This window comes from Anolis carolinensis, chromosome 6 (genome assembly GCF_035594765.1).
Source record: "Anolis carolinensis isolate JA03-04 chromosome 6, rAnoCar3.1.pri, whole genome shotgun sequence".
In the NCBI taxonomy this organism is placed as follows: Eukaryota; Metazoa; Chordata; class Lepidosauria; order Squamata; family Dactyloidae; genus Anolis; species Anolis carolinensis.
Window position 1 is genome coordinate 65,614,350 of NC_085846.1, and position 17,658 is coordinate 65,632,007.

Consider the following 17,658-nt stretch of genomic DNA (forward strand, 5'->3'; position numbering starts at 1 on the left):
CTGTGTGTGTGTGTGTATATATATATATATATTGCTTATGCTATCCCATTTCACTGACTTTTTCCTTCCCCAGCCAACTATCAAAAGTTAAGTAATACAACTTTTCCTCTTGGAAGAGATTATGAACTACTCCACTTAGGAAAGTTCAAAGAGGTACCTCATGTGGAAAGGAAATATAGTCCCCTCTTCAAATTATTTCACTATTCCAAAATGACATAGGGTTAAACCTTGCCCAATTACAGATTCACAGACACTCAGTAGCAGAAATATTTTGAAGAGAATTTCAATATGATGATCTAACCATTGGGCTCATTCCAGCGAATGGACGAATACATGGTATTTGTGGCTTTGGATCTCAAGAGTGCATATGTGCATGTATACATTATCTCATGCCACAGAAATGTCTTAGAAGAGTCACAAGTGTAGTAGTGGTGCAGAACCACTTTTCTGTCATGCCTGATTAACCACAACCACTTTTGTAAATGTTGAATTGCTGAAAACAACTGCCTCTATAGCCCATTCTATCAGAACATCAAAACCTGACAAATCTTCCACCTGCCACTGTGACTCATCTTCTGATACTAGATTCCTCAAAGGAATAGGGACCAGATATTAGGTTGTTAGTAGCCAAAAAGACCTCTGTGAAGATGTTAACTAGTTAGAGAATGGTACAGACTGATTTCTTGATCATTCATGAGCTAAAGAGTAGATTCACCTTTCTTCAAACTAGTTCATATATATTAATTTGCTTTCAAGATTTATACACACCTGTTAATCAAATAATTTTCGAAACAATTATGGGGAACAAATAATGCAGAAGATCTTAAACTCATGCATTGTATAGACACACTGTCTGTTAATTGTCTTGGTGATGGGTAGAAGATGCTTTCCTTTGGTTCTCCAATCTGAGGTAGTCAGGAAATGTTTTTCTTCTTCCTGCAACTTGTCATTCTCTGGCCTTGTGAGAGGCAGGGGATACAGCCTCCCAGTAATCCAGGGTTTCATGGTTCCTAGTGCCAGAAATGTGATTACAAGGGGATGAGCTTCCTCCAACTTCCAAATTTTGGTCAGTGGTTGACCTCTGCTTCGCTTCTCTTTTGCCATAATGTACCTGCATAAAACTTACACTGCAAGATGGTTTCCCCAAGCCACCATAATAATATAATATTGGTTATGTGAATTGTTCTTGAATCTGGTTGAAACATAACTTGTAAAACACAGACAACTCTTCAAATATCTCTGACACAACTCACTTTCACTGGCTAGAGTGAATGAGCGAGTTAAGTGTTGGTAAGGGAGATAGCTGATTGTGTCTGAGAAGTTGTAAGCAGCATCATATGGTGAGAAATCAAGGTCTTAGTTAAGGAAGTGTTATGAGGATAAATTCTGTAGGAAGAGGACCTATCAAGGATTCAAGAGAAACTTCTTGTGAAGTAGTGAACTTTGTGTTCAGTTTCTGTGGGTATGGCTTTTTGGGGTGAAATGGATAGATGCACTGTATGTCTTTTAAGCGCATGTATTAAGCTCAAGGCCTGCAGGCCGAATCTGGTCCACCATGTCATTTTACAACTCCTGTGTTCCTCATCATCAGACATCTTGACTAGCTAATGAGAGTTGTGATGCGATAACATCTGGGAGGCTGTAGTTTGTTCTGTTTAGTTCAGTTTGGATTTAGATACAAGGCTTGTGGATATGATCTCTGACTTTACAATGTCTTTTAACCTTTCCTCAACTTCAGAGCCGCAAGTGCTGCTGGATTGTAATTACCAGTATCCCCAGTCCACATGGTACATAATAAAAAGTGATGGGAATTGTTGTTCAATAACATCTGGAGACCCAAAGTGGGTAAAAACTAAAGAGCACTGTAAGGTAAAGGTTTCCTCTGACATTAAGTCTAGACGTGCCCTACTCTGGGAGTTGGTGCTCATCTCCATTTCTAAGCCGAAGAGCCGGCGTTGTCCATAAACACCTCCTAGATCTGGTGGCCAACATGACTGCATGGAGCACCGTTACCTTCCTGCAGAAGCGGTACCTATTGATCTACTCACATTAGCATGTTTTCTAACTGCTAAGTTGGCAGAAGCTGGGGCTAATAGCGGGAGTTCACTCCGCTCCCTGGATTCAAACCGCCAACCTTTCGGCCAGCAAGCTCAGCAGCTCAGTGGTTTAATCCGCTGTGCCACCGGGGGCTCCTAAAGAGCACTGACCACTATGTAAATATATATATATATGGTAGTTTATTTATTTATTTATTTATTTACAACATTTATACCCCGCCCTTCTCACCCGAGGGGACTCAGGGCGGCTAAGTTGGCTTTCTATCCATGGAAAGCGCATTAAATGTATATTTAAATGTATAATTATGTATATTTTAATGTATATTCTTAATTTTATTGTAATTTTTAATCTTGATGGATTTTTAAATTTGATGAAAACTGTTTTTTGATGTGTATGTTTATATTGTAAGCCGCCCTGAGTCCCCTGATGGGTGAGAAGGGCGGGGTAGAAGTGATGTAATAAAATAAATAAATAAATTCTCCATCTATGGATTCAGTGGCCTTTTGGAAGCAACCATAAAGCTGATGTGCCCGGGTGCCCCTCTATGAAAATGAGTTTGATATCCCTGCGTTAAAGGACGACAGATACATCCTTAATATACAAGGAGAAGTCCGTATTTTTAAAATGTGAACATAGCCAATCCTGTTTATGCTGATCAACCTGCTGAATCACATACCTAGTTGCCTCCTTAACAAAATGAATAAATGCACTCTCTCTCTAAAGAAATGGAAATGTGCCAGAAATTATCTGGACTCTGTTTTCAGCAAGAGAAAAATGCTCTGAAGTGCATTTTTCCCACAGTCGGCAAAGTAGTTCACATTAACGGAAAGGTAATTCTGGCACCATATTTATCAAGGTGGTGAATGGTGCCCAAAAGATCAAAGGGAATGAAATTGACCTTGAAAGCAGGAAGGAGGATGGGAGAAGCAAAGAAACCATCCAGTCAGAAATAGTTGTTAGAGCATAGTAAGCAATTGTTAGCATGCTCCTTTTGAGAGTGCCGCTGCAATGGTCTGAGCAGGACATGCATCCCAGTCAATGAGAGCTTTCTCAATTCCTGTGCTTTTTCTGCCTTTAGTGGCTTTGCAGCACATTCTGGCTTTTTCCCCTCAGTCTTGCAACACTAAATAATGTACAACAATCACTAAAGTATACAAACTGGGGGGCAACCTTCAAACCAGCTCTGATCCTGACCCATCCTCATTAGTTACATATTTCATTGTAACCTGCCCTGAACCCTAAGGATAAATTGGGCTGGATATACACATAATATCATGATTACAAATCATGAAGCAAAGGATCCTATAAACAGAAGAAGCAGCACTTTTGTATGACGACTGTTTAAAGAAGTGGAAGATCAATGTCTTGAGGACTTCTAAAGAGATTTTTTGGCCAAATGCTGTTCAGAAATCAAGCGTTAAGTATGCTTATTCAAAATACGAGTTCATTATTCCTCATCTGAAATGCTTGGGACCAAAAGTGTTTTAGATTTTTCTAAGTTTCAGAATACCTGCATTTGCATATATGCACATAATGAGACTTGGAGATGGGAACAAGTTTAAAAATGAAATTAATGTATGTTTCATATGCAGTCAACCTTCCATATCTATGGACCCAGCCATTCATGGCTTGAAAATCCACTGATTTTGCTGTCTGGAATCAAATCCCAGTGGATGCGAAGGGCCCATTTATAACCCATGGATCATTTTATACAATATTTTTAAATAGTTTTAAACATGAAACAAAGTTTGTGGGTGTTGAACTGTCAGGAAGTAAGGGTATAACTGTCTCCATCACCCATGCTGACAGTTTCAGTTTTGGAGTGTTCTGAATTCTGGAATTCTGAATAAGGGATGCTCAATCTGTAATAGCCAAAAATGCCCGAGGCTCAAAGCAAAGGATTTGATTCATTTAGCTGTAGCTTGCCATTTCCCTAGAAAAGTGAGGATTCTAGCTGCTACTCTCAAGTACAAGTGAATGATGCCCAGAATCTCACCATTTGTATCTCCTCTTCCTAAACTCTAGTTCTTACCTCGATCACTCAAGCTTTGCACCTCAGTATGAAACTACACACTGCTGTAGATGGATAGATTACAGAGTTACAGTATTGAAGGAACTCACTGAACAGTTCTTGGGATCTGGTCCCCATGAACTATGTGGAATTTCCCCCCTAATATGCCCATTTTCACTATTCAAGTACTTAAAAATAAGTGAAACAGCTTATCAAACCCTAAGCCTTTACCTTGTGGCCTATTTACCAGGGCTAACTATAACATTAGTTCAGTTGAGACTGTGGTACAAAGCCTGACTTTGTACCATGGTCAGTTATCAGTTAACCTTGATTTCCTGCCAGTCCAATGGCATAAAGCAACATGAAGCAAGTGAAATAAATTCAATGATCACTCTGTTCATGCCCTGTATATAGAATGCTATTTACAGAATCACAACTTTGAGACCACAAGGACCATCCAGTCTAACCTCTTGACACTGTTTTGTGCCTTCCTTTCGAAACCACACTGGAGCCCCAGGCTATAAGCAATGCAAGTTGTTTATAGAAGAATATATGTAAGCAATAGCAAATCAAAGTTCAAAGTCAATAAAACAAGGTTTTAGTCCACCAGTTACAAAATACTTGAGAATCTTGAAGCAAGGGTCCATGAAAATCAAACACAAGAATAAATTTCAACAAGATATCAAAATTAGTCCAAGAAACAGGATCAAAGTTGGGACAAAGAACAGGATCTTTAACTGGAACAAGGGATCCAAACTGCAAAACTTTCAGGAACAATGACTAGATAGTCCAAAATTCCCCAAGAGCAAGGACAAGAACTGGAACAAAACTCAAGATACAGAGCTACAGGAACTTGATATGAAAGTCCACAGGAACATGAAACAAGAGTCCATGAAACAGCAACACTCTTGATGAGCAAAGTTACCACCTCCAAAAATCTCTCTCAGAAGCGGTTCCTCTTAAAGCTGGAATCAAGGCCTCTTTCCGTGAGAAGTTTGCTCAAAACTTTTCTCATTAGCAACTGTCTGCACCTTCTAAAAAAAAAACCCCTTTCTTGTCTCTGTTGACATATTGCTTTCTTTCTGTCAACCTCATACTCTTATCACAACTGGAATGCCCATCTGCCAAGGGATAACTCGATCTCGACTCTCCCAAGGAATGCGGTTCAAGCTGCCTGCTTGAAACCATTGTCTCCCTACTCCCAGAATCCTCAGGAACAAACTCTGGCTGTCCAGGAACAGCAGCCTCACCCAGCTCTGGCTGCATGGGAATCTTAGGCCCCAACCCAGATTCATCTGAAAGGTCAGGTGCAGGTACAATCACAGACTGAACAGGCCCAACCTCAGGCTCACCTGACAGCTCAGGTGCAGGCTGGGATACAACACCCTAGAGTTTACCACATGATGCATGCTGACTTTGGGCGGGGCTCTGTCAATGAACTGGGGTGCAAACATACTATGTCACTGTGCCTAGAACACAGGAGGCTTCCCGTGTCCCAAAAGAAACAATATGGCCAGCGTGGTGAAGTATATGACGGGGAAGTGTTGCTGCAGGTGAGGCGGTGCACTAGGATTGCTTGGATGTCCTGCCAATTGGCCACAGAAGCTGACAAATCGCTCCACAAGACCTCATCGATGTGATGAGTTCATAAGAGGGTGACATGCCCAAGGTCACCCACTGGGTTCATGATCAAGCAAGGATTGAAACCCTGATCTCCAAAATCCTGGTCCAGCACTCAAACCATTACACCATACTGGCCCCAAAGAATAGGTGGGGTGCTTTCATTTAGGAAGTGAAATGCCTTGGGCTAGCTCTGTTGTTCACTGCATGTCCTTGCCTTTTGGAGATACTGAATAGATGTTTAGCCCACAATGATGCACTGTGTGTGTACTGATAGTGCCTTGAACACAAAACGCTGGGACTGAGCTGTGATTTCAGTCCTTAAACAGAATGTTTAATGAAAAACATGCTTTACCGACAGGGTCTCTTTTAATGGATAATCCTGTTATGATTTGCAGTGAACCAGTGTTGGCAGTTGTTTCGGTTGATTATTTCTCTTGTGTCACAGCGTATTAACAAAGTAATGCTTCACTCAGCTACGTGGGGACAATTTCACTCTCAAGGACACTAGGCATGCCTTTGGCACAGCACAAGAGAGATGATAATGCAGTCTCACTGAGTATTTTGAAATGGAGCCAGTTAATAACTTCAGTACTGATCATGTTACCTGTTCCCTCTGCCTTCCGTTTCTCTGGTGTAAAATGTGTAGACTCCATTGATCAGAGACATACACCCAGATTCCCAGACATAGAATGATTTTTTTTCACAAAACATTAATTAATAAATAAATATCTCACCCAAAATAAAGAAATTATCTATTAATTTCAATGGTGCTTTTAAAACAACTGGAGAAGATCCATGTGTATAATGAATGTTTGCATCACTTGTTCATGTGACTATATCCCTAGCAACACTAAAATGTAGTGCCACTAAAACAATGATGGGCAACCTTTTGCACTTGGTGTGTAAAAATTCACCAAAAAACCTAGCATGACTTGGGTGGTGTGTTACTTCAAGAAAAAAAATCATTTCACAATATATATAGTTTAAATAACAAAAATATATAATTGTAATATATAACTGTATTTAATAAATCAAAAACTATTTACTACCATTATTTTCATGTACAACAATCTATGGTACCTCTTGCAATTTCCATGCTGAGTTCTCTCTATTGTAGTTTCAATGTAGTCATGAATAATGAATAATATAATAATAATATAATAGTAATAATATAATAATATACTACAATAATAATAGAATAATATAGAATAATTTATATATAAATCCGAGGCCACTCCGAGCCCTGGGGGAGTGTTTTTAAGATTTTTTAAAAAGATATTTTATAGATGTTTTTAAATTGTTAGATTTTAGCCTTTCTTGTAAGCCGCCCCGAGCCCTAGGGGAGTGACGGCATATAAGTTTAAATAATAAATAAATAAAAAATAAATATATATGTGTGTGTGTGTGTGTAATGTGCATAATTCCCATGGAGTAAACAACAAAACCACTGGACCAAATCACATCAAATTTGGCCACAAAAGACATAGTCATCCAATCAATCTGCATGCGGCAGCGTGTCAGCAACAATGGCTAGGCGTGTCAGTGCTGACACACGTGTCATAGGTTGGCCATCACTGCACTAAAATGTAGTGCCATCTGCTGAATATATTGTTTTCTTTTGCTAATCAACCATATCAACCATATTTATATCTATATCTATACACATAATAACTTGGCTTTGATTTTGGGAGTTGTAGTTCCCCTGCATCCAAAGAGCACTGAACCCAGTCAACAATCTGGACCAAACTTGGCACACAGACCCAACATGGCCTACTGTGAATACTGGAAGATGTTTTGGGAAGATTGCTCTGGAATCTGGGAGCTGTAGTAGTTCACCCCATCCAGAGACCACTGCAGCCAGACGATGACCAGCCAACGACAGATCTGGACCACACTTGGTACACAGACTCAAAATGGCCAACTTTGAATACTGGCAGTGTTCGGAGAGGCTTGACCCATGATTCTGGGAATTGTAGTTCACCCACACCAAACTGAGAATACCTAACATTCAAAAATAAACAATGCCTTTTTCAAATAACCCGGGCATTGCCGGTCCCCAAGCTAGTATATATATACAAGTGAGTTTTTGGAGAACAGGAGCTACCGGTATTCCCGTACCAACTGTCAGAGCCTATAACAAAAACCAGCTATAAAACTAATTTGTTGACATAGTGTGTTATGGGAGAACAAGAGTGACACCAGTAATAGAAAACTTTTGACCCTCTGAATGTTATTATGCTACAGTTCCCAAGCTCCCTGTCTGCTGGCAATGCAAGCTGGAGATGATGGGAACAAACATCCAAAAACATCTAGAGAGACAAAATTCCACATTTTGCAAGAAGTGATCAATGATCATATTAAGGTCTCTTTGTAGCCATACAGGTGACTACTCCTTCTCCCCCAGAGTCATTTCCCATCATTGTCTTGGTCTCCAAATCCTATCAATCCCGATGCCTGTACTGATTGAAGATGATGGGAATTGTAATCCAACACATGTGGAGGGATGGAGAAAGCTAACATATACCATTTTTTAAAAGAAATCCCTTACTATGAGTGGGGAAGTCTATATCAAAGGCAATAGAGATGAATTTACTATTAGAATAACAATGCTCCAAGTTTCCTTGATGCTTGTAGAAGTTATCTCTTACAATCAGGCACGTAGATAATTCTTTAGGGCAAACTGGCTTTCAAAAGTTATTTAAGGGTTCAGAACATTTTAGGGATTCAGTTGCCATGTAAACCTGGGTGCAAATGTATCTTCTGAAATTCCTTTTCAACACCCACACCATTTTGCTATTTAATCAAACGGGGGCGGGGGGGGGGGGGGATGGAAATACACGTATGACAACCTCATCTATATATATAAAAGGGTAATGAAATTTCGGCCTAAGACAAAACAACAAAACTACACATCCCAGAAACACTAAACTTGGCAGCACAACCCCTCATCCATGCCTCTACGTTCATACAATAAAAAGAAAAGAAAAATAAAGTCCTAATTAGAGGGAGAAGGAATAATTGTTTCTATCCAATTGCTCCCAGTTAGAAGGCTAAGCTTCGCCCACTTGGTCTCCTAGCAACCCACTCAGCCCAGGGGACAGACAGAGTTAGGCCTCACTTTGGCCTCTTCCACACTGCCTCTAAAATACAGATTATCTGATTTGAACTGGATTATATGGCAGTGTAGACTCAAGGCCCTTCCACACAGCTATATAACCCATTTATAATCTTATATTATCTGCTTTGAACTGGATTATTTTGACTCCACACTGCCATATAATCCACTTCAGTGTGCATTTTATACAGCTGTGGCCTCATATAATCCAGTTCTAAGCAGACAATATAAGATTATAAATATACAGTAGTCTCACTTATCCAACATAAACAGGCCGGTAAAACGTTGGATAAGTGAATATGTTGGATAATAAGAAGGGACGCAAGAAAAGCTAATTAAACATCAAATTAGGTAATCATTATACAAATTAAGCACCAAAACATCATGTTATACAACAAATTTGACAGAAAAAGTAGTTCCATGCACAGTAATACTATGTAGTAATTACTGTATTACAACTTTAGCACCAAAATATCACAATGAATTTAAAACACTGACTACAAAACATTTACTACTAAAAGGCAGACTGTGTTGGATAATCCAGAACATTGGATAAGCGAATGTTGGATAAGTGAGATTCTACTGTAATATATACCACCATACTTCGCCACAGCAACGCGTGGCCGGGCACAGCTAGTAAGATATACAATATGATGTTTTACTTTATATATTTGATACTGTACTGCCTTATTTTATATGAAGAGCATATAAAATCATATAATATTTTGGCTATTATTTATTAATTAAATTTATGCATCACTTCACACCACAGAAAAGCTGTCACAAAGTGAGATGTATCACACACATAAATAAAGATACCTGTGAAAAGCATAACAATGGAAACAAAGTAGATATAAAGCATAGTCAATGCAAATAAATGAAAATATATGCCTTAAAACAATCTAAAACATGGTGTAATTGTCTGAGTGCTGGATTTGAACTGTGGAGGATAAAGGTTTCAATATACGCTCAGCCATGGAAACCTACCTTGGACAAGGCAAGGTGTCTCAGCCTCAGAGGAAGACAGTATTGGAGCCACTCTGGAAAAAAGAAGAAGAAACATCATGATAAGATTTCCTAAGGAGTCCCATAAACTGAAAATGACCCAAAAGCATACAACTATAACCACCTGCTTTCTATCACTCCAAGAGTTTGGAGTATGGCTGGGTTCCCTTTCCCACTATGCTATTGTAGGACTTGGATATCACTTTAATTGCCATAATTGCACTTTGGGATTTGTAATTTGGTGAGGCACTTGAATTCCTTGGCAGAGATATCTCAGGTTTCTATAGAAACCCCCGGGATTGCTGAGCATGGAGCCGTGGCAGATAAAGTAGAATCAAAGTGTTTTGCCTATGTGTGAAAGGCACATGTCTCTATATGTGTAGCCAATCCATGTCAAATCAAGAGGTGATGATAAAATAGATAGTCCCGTGTGCAGTGGAGGTGCAGGAAATGCTGTTTATGCTCTCCTATCTAACCGCAAAAGGAGAGCCCGGTGGCGCAGCGGATTAAACCGCTAAGCTGCTGAACTTGCTGACCAAAATCCAAGGGGCGGAGTGAGCTCCCGCTGTTAGCCCCAGCTTCTGCCAACCTAGCCATTCAAAAACATGCAAATGTGAGTAGATCAATAGGTACCGCTTCGGCGGGAAGGTAACGGTGCTCCATGCAGTCATGCCGGCCCTATGACCTTGGAGGTGTCTATGGACAATGTCAGCTCTTTGGCTTAGAAGATATGCACCAAACCGCAGAGTTGGACACAACTAGACTTAAAAAAATTTTTTCCGTATCAGGAGCAACCGGAGTTGCTTCTGGAGTGAGAGAATTGGTCATCTGCAAGGACGTTGCCCAGGGGACGCCCAGATGTTTTTGATGTTTTACCATCCTTGTGGGAGGCTTCTCTCATGTCCCCGCATGGAGCTGGAGCTGATAGAGAGAGCTCATCCGCACTCTCCCCGGGTGGGATTCGAACCTGGCAGCTTTCAGGTCAGCAACCCAACCTTCAAGTCACAAGGCTTTTATCCCCTAGGCCACGGGAGGCTCCGATACTAGACTTAATGTCAGGGGAAAACCTTTACTGCCTTTACTATCTAACCCCATCCCGGTGAACAGGAGATTATCTTACCAATGGTAATTTTATCTGAGAAATGCATTGATAATTTGTTGTAGTTGAAATCTAATTGCATCTCCTTCCTGGATGGCCAGCCAAGAAAGGCAGGAATCAAGAAAGTATTCACCAATTGAAACTGATTCAGTGTAATTCCACTTACAGAGTTGCAGGACACCTCATTATTGACTTCTGCTGTAATAATTGTGTCTTAGGTACATGTATTGTTGCATTTAGCTCTGGGATGTATATTAATTTGGTTTTTCCTCCAGTGTATGTGAAGAGATGTGTTGCCATAAGCAGTGTATTCCTGCAGGTTTCTCAGCACACATCATGCTTCGGAGGATATAGCCTATTGTCCAAACGAAGGTCATGCAATAGTATACCCACCAGTCCCTGAAGTGCAGCTTCATCTTGTGAGCAGTAAATGTACCTGCAGTATGTATAGATAAAATCAGGTTTCTCCTGATTTTATCTAGATTTTACCTTTTGTCCTTATATGTGAATTTTAATGACTGGTTTTCATTGTTTTAAATCTGTTTTATGGTGTTATTTTATTGTTGTTGACTGGGCTTGGCCCCATGTAAGCCGCCCCGAGTCCCTTCGGGGAGATGGGGCGGGGTATAAGAATAAAATTATTATTATTATTATTATTATTATTATTATTATTATTATTATTATTATTACCAAACAGAAATGTTTTTGCCTGCCCACGTGTCTTCATTGCTGGATTTCTATCCAAAGGATATTTGTCAAGAAGTATTCATAATGTCTCATACATGAAAGGCAAGGGAGCTATATGGGGATTTTCCCCCTAAGCTAAGTTGTTTCATTTTCATAAAGTTAGAGTAAACAAAATCAAGGTGAATTGCACGACACTGAATTAAATGAAAGTAAATTTAATTACAGCAAGTTAAACTAATCTAAATTGAAAACACAGTTCTCAAGAGGCAACATCAGGATTAGGATATGCAATATGTGAAAGGTGCACACTAGAGAGCCCACAGGCGGGATGGGTTTACTTTAGGAAGCTGCCACCCCATTATGAAAATATCTGATTCCCACCCAGGAAATCAGAATGGACTGAGGCACAATTTCCTGGGTGATTATAATACATCATTAAATCATAACAAGCTCTACAGTAGAAAAGCCATGGGAAAGCCTTCATGGTCTTTCAGCCAGCTCTGTGATTATTTACAGAGGGTTTGTCTGAGCTCTTGCCATACATCCTAATTTGCAGCCGAATGCTCAAATCGGTAGTGCCAATGATACTGCAGACACACCATTGGGCCCACTTTTCATCAGACTGCAGTCAGGTGACACTGCTCCAAGCAAGGCTTTTCCCTTCCCACCAAGGAGGGAGGGCAATGACATTCAGATGGGGTTCTGTGAAATTAAAAAGCCATAGTCTTATGAATGATATACTTTAATGTGTAGCATGCCAGTATATCATTCTGACAACTCCATAGAGATGAAAGGCTCTGTGTCTAATTTCAGTCTGGAGTCTTTTCCTGACACTACGCTAGCAAGTATTTCTTCAGGGAGCAACTGAGTCAAAATGAACTCAAAAACACTGGGTAACAAACTGTGATTAATAAGAAAGACAGAGATGAATTTAATGTTGTTAGAAAAAACTAGTGTTGTGCTATTGTATGGAATTGCTGTTCGTTTTGTGTAGTTTCATTTGTGTTGTCTCGTTTTCATATTTGGTTCCCGCTAACGAAAATGGGCCGCCTATACAACACGAATTTTCTAACGAAAAACACAAAAATGTTCATGCCATTAGTGGCAATGGGAGGGCTTCCAAGGCTCACCCCCCCCCCCCCCCAGTATTTGGGCTAGAGGGGTGAAAATTGCCACACACAGAGGGCATTTTGATCCCTTTTAGCCCACCAACTTTTAAAACGTTTGGGTCTTCCCCAGAGTACTATTTTTATTAATAATAACATTATTTTTAACACCCATAGGCACACATCAGATGTAATGGGGAGGCACTCCTCCCCCAGACTCAGCCTAGAGTCCCAGAGTAGCTATAGTTATTAATATATTATTATTATTATTATTATTATTATTATTATTATTATTATTATCATCATCATCATCATCATCACCCATTGATACACATCAGATGTAATGGTGAGGCACTCCTCTCCCAGACTCAGCTTAGGGTCCCAGAATAACTATTGTTATTTATATTAATATTATTATTAACACCCATTGGTACACATCAGCTATAATGGGAAAGCAGCCCTCTGTCAGTACCTGCTTATTAAAAAAGGTAAAGGTTTTCCCCTGACGTTAAGTCCAGTCGTGGCCAACTCTGGGGGTTGGTGCTCATCTCCATTTCTAAGCCGAAGAGCCGGCGTTGTCCGTAGACACCTCCAAGGTCATGTGGCCGGCATGACTGCATGGAGCGCCGTTACCTTCCCGCTGGAGCAGTACCTATTGATCTACTCACATTGGCATGTTTTCGAACTGCTAGGTTGGCAGGAACTGGGTCTAACAGCGGGCACTCATTCCGCTCCAGGGATTTGAACCTGGGACCTTTCAGTCTGCAAGTTCAGCAGCTCAGCGCTTTAACGCATAGTGCCACCAGGGATCCCTCATATTATTACTATAAATTAATATTATCATATTATTACTATTATATTATTACTACATTATTCATTATTCATGACTACATTGAAACTAGAATAGAGAGAAATCAGCGTGGAAACTGCAAGAGGTACCACAGATTGTTGTACATGGAAATAATGGTAGTAAATAGTTTTTGATTTATTGAATACAGTTATATATTACAATTATATATTTTTGTTATTTAAACTACGCATATTGCAAAATTATGGGTTTTTTTCTCGAGTCATGCTAGGTTTTTTGGTGAATTTTGACACACCAAGCACAAAAGGTTGCCCATCATTGGCCTAGCCTCAGAAGTTTGCAAGATAGTGACCCCATAACATAAGGTGTTTTGAGTTCTGCAGTTCAGGAAGACTCTCTGTTGTCTGTACAGAAGATGGAGGGCACATAGAGCATTTATAAAATGGTTAACAAAACTTGATAACTCATTACATCATTTGAATTTTTTGTGCAACTGTAATATGTAGTTATTGTGAAATATACTGAAGGGGTCACTTAGCCAAAGTGACTCCATTTTAGAATTGCCTGTCTGCTTTGAAATTAGAGGATCAGTCTCCCCTCTGAATTATAAAGATTTGCAACTTGCTGTTTGGCAGCATGTGTTCTAAGTTTAGCAAGAATCAGTTTCGGTTGAACTTGCGGTTAGGCCAATTCCGAGATATGTATGCAACATATATACGTTACATGTGTTTTGCTTGCACCTGCTGAAACATTGTGGTCAGAACATCCTGAAGTTGTTGACAACGCAGGATGTTCTAGCTAACCACAAACTGAACTGGGGGATTTCCAGTGAATTCCAGTTCAGAAAGAGGAACTAAAATGTGATAAACAACTGCTCTATAAATTGGCCGGGATGGAAACATTCTAGGCCGACAGCTTTTGCAGCCTCACACTGCTGTGTGGCTCTGTCAGCCGGTAGCTACCTAATAAAGGTGTTTTGTCCTCAACTATTTTTGGGCTCTTTAATGGTCTCATAGCGGCTTGGCGAACTCGGGTATTTTCAGTGATTGGGGTAGTTCCCAAATCACCCCTTTCAATACTGCTTTGCAATTGAATCCATCATTTTGAAACAATCTGATTTAAGTCCAGGCAATTGAGGCCAATGTGAATCAATTACATCTAAGAATCAGAGTCATCATAAAGGTACATCTTCTACATTTGAATGACATGTTATTTTTCCTTTTGGTCTCTGTCAGAGGTAATTTGGTTGTGCTTTTTCTGCATGGTAGGGGATTGGGCTGGATGCCCCATGTGGTTTCTTCCAACTCTATGATTTTCCCAGAAGTTACATTGCACATCATTTCATATCATATTTCCATTTGTGGATGGTGCACCAAGATTTCATTCATTGATTTGCACATTCTTTGATGGCTGTTTTCTTCTTTGGATCTAGTCCTAGATTGCTCCTGCTAAATAATAGCAAATCCATGAAAAGACAGATTCATATTTTCATATGTTTGATGGGAAAGTGAGAAGAAAGAACTACATTAGAACCATAAAAGAAATGGTTGACAGTTTTGTAAGAATCAGTCAGAAATAAAATTGGAGCTTTGCCTATACATCTGCACTTCTCTTGGTTTACTTGCCACAGTAAACCAACAACATATCTGCAAGTGGGTTAGTCACTATTATTTAAAATTAATCCAATTTCAAATGTATGACAGAGGCTTAAATTTTATTCCCAAACTCAGCAATGCCTGGAATGTATGAAATGTGAGCAATTTGAGCATGTATCCAACATAACCATGAAATTTCTGAGTATGCATGGAAATTCCCATACTACTGCCATGTCACAGATAACTCTGCTTTCACTACATATATACAGATGCACTTTCTGTGAAGGGGAAAACTTGTGTTCTTTGTGAGTTTTACTGCTATACTTATAGTGATGACAGTTTTAAGTTCAGATAGGATGTTTCAGTACAATTTTAACTTGGGGAAGCATTGGCTCTGGGAAGTTAAGATTAGGCATAGGCATCTCTTGTCACTATGTATCCCCTTGTGCCAAATGAACTCCGAGATCTGCTAACAGAACTGCTCCGTTGGCAAGGATTTACTAGCAAAAAAGCAATAAACAAAGGCAGAGAAGAGACAGTGCCAGGGAGAAACTGAATTAAGCTTTACTAGTTCAGAAATAGTCACAATAGCTGCACATAACAAGGGTAGTCTTAAATAATTTCCAAGCTCTGTTAGACTGATAGGAGTTTGAATTCAGAAAACTTCAGATGGCCTAATGTTGGCTTAGAGAGCTAGGATGGGCTAATGATTTGAGCATTGAACTCATCATCATCATCATAATCATCATCGGCGATCGGTGTCCAAGTATAATTGACTTCCAAATGTAGGGTTTTGCTAGTGGGTCCATAGGTGGCTGCATGTTCTTTCGCAGTGAGAACATCAGGGTTGGCTTGACACACCTTCCTCTTGACACGTTTCTCCCTTTCACCCTCCATTCATGCCTCTTTGAATTCCATAGCACTGTTGGTAACAGCTGACCTTCAGTTAGAGTGTTCAGAGGCCAGGGCTTTCTAGTTCTCAGTGTCTATGCCACATTTTTAAGGTTAGCTTTAACCCCATCTTTAAATCTCATTTCCTGTCCACCAACATTCTATTTTCTGTTCTTGAGTTGGGAGTGCAGTAACTGCTTTGGAAGAGGGTGATCGGGCATTCGGACAACGTGGCCAGCCCAGCTAAGTTCATGGTGAAGGATCATCACTCAGTCCTGGTGGTCTTTGCTTTTTTTTTAAAAAAAAAATAAACAGGCATCTTGGTATCCCTATGAATGTCCCAGTCCTCAAACACTCTCTGCTTCATTCAGGAAAATGCTGAACTGGCAGAGCTGAGATGGTGTTGTATTTCACTGTCAATGTTGACTTTTGGGGAGAGGTGGCTGCCAAGGTACTGAACTACGGCTCTGGAGACCAGGATTTGAATTTCCTTTTGACCATGGAAACTGTAACACTGGGCGGCACGAACACTGGGAACCAACACAGAAGCCAATAACAATATAATATCTTTATTAAAGCAAATAAAGTTCCAAATGGAAATAAGCAGCAAAGTAAAAGTAGCAATTGACCTTCCAGAAAAGATCAAATTTAGTCCAATAAGATAAAGTCTTATGTCCAGTATTAGAGTTCAAAATCCAGAAACCGAAACACACTCTAACTCCATCTGAGTTTTGAGTGGGGAAAAGAGCAGGGAGTCCTTTAGAGCAAGAAGAGTCCTTTAGAATAAATGTCCAAATCAGGATTTCAGGGCAAGGCAAAACTAGATGTTCAGGAGCTGAAACACAGTCCCAACTTGGCAAGAAGGTAAACCAACACCCGGTCTACTCCAGAGTAAGCGCACCGTCAGGCCGCTTGGAAATCAGGAACAAGAGACGACGATGTTTCCCAGTCAGAAGTTAAGTTGACACCGCCCCAAAGGTTTTCAGCGCAAAACTTTTATGGAAGTTCATAAGCTCCCCCAGAACAGGTGCTGGACTTCCCAATTCTTCCCAAGAGAACTGGTCCACCAAAGACATCTCACTAGGTGCCTCCCTCCCTAATTCTTCCCAAGAGAACTGGGCTAGCCATAATTGCCTCGCTCTGCTAATCTGGTGCTTCGTCGTAAACTTTGCTTCTGAGAATGGTCTGTTTTCAGAAAAGCCTTTCGATCAAACCATCCGGAGAACCCGGGAGAGGCTGCACAGTCTCAAGGGCGTCCTTAATTGGCTCTGGCACAGAAATGTCAACAGTAGGCATCTGGAAAGGAATTGAATCATGCTGACTTGGGAAAAAACCCAAGTCTTCTTCAGTTTGGTCAGCAGTGGCCACGGGGTCAGGGGCCAAAGGTGCCTGAGACATCACAGAAACACACTGAGTAACCCTGTGTAAGTCATGCACTCTTAACTCCAGAAAATCCTGTGATAACTTCACTTTAATGTTGCCATGACTCAGAAATGAAGGTTCACTACTACTACTACTACTACTACTACTACTACAAACAACCACAGCCACAACATGCAACAGCTCTTGGTAACTATCCACTAATACAGTGAATATACACATTGAAAGAAAGGTAATATTAAATTGTCTCACAAAGGTCTAAACCAGAGATGAGAAAAAT

The 17,658-nt window shown here is 40.2% G+C and overlaps 1 protein-coding gene across 1 annotated transcript in view; it reads right to left on the minus strand.

Moving 5' to 3' along the window:
• Window positions 1-9,812, minus strand: part of kif15 (kinesin family member 15) — an 80,249-nt gene extending 70,437 nt beyond the window's left edge. Inside the window, exon 1 of the mRNA XM_062983812.1 lies at window positions 9,795-9,812. The gene's annotated coding sequence lies outside the window, so the exon portion shown is untranslated. The remainder of the gene's footprint in view (window positions 1-9,794) is intronic.
• Between the last annotated feature and the right edge of the window lie 7,846 nt (window positions 9,813-17,658).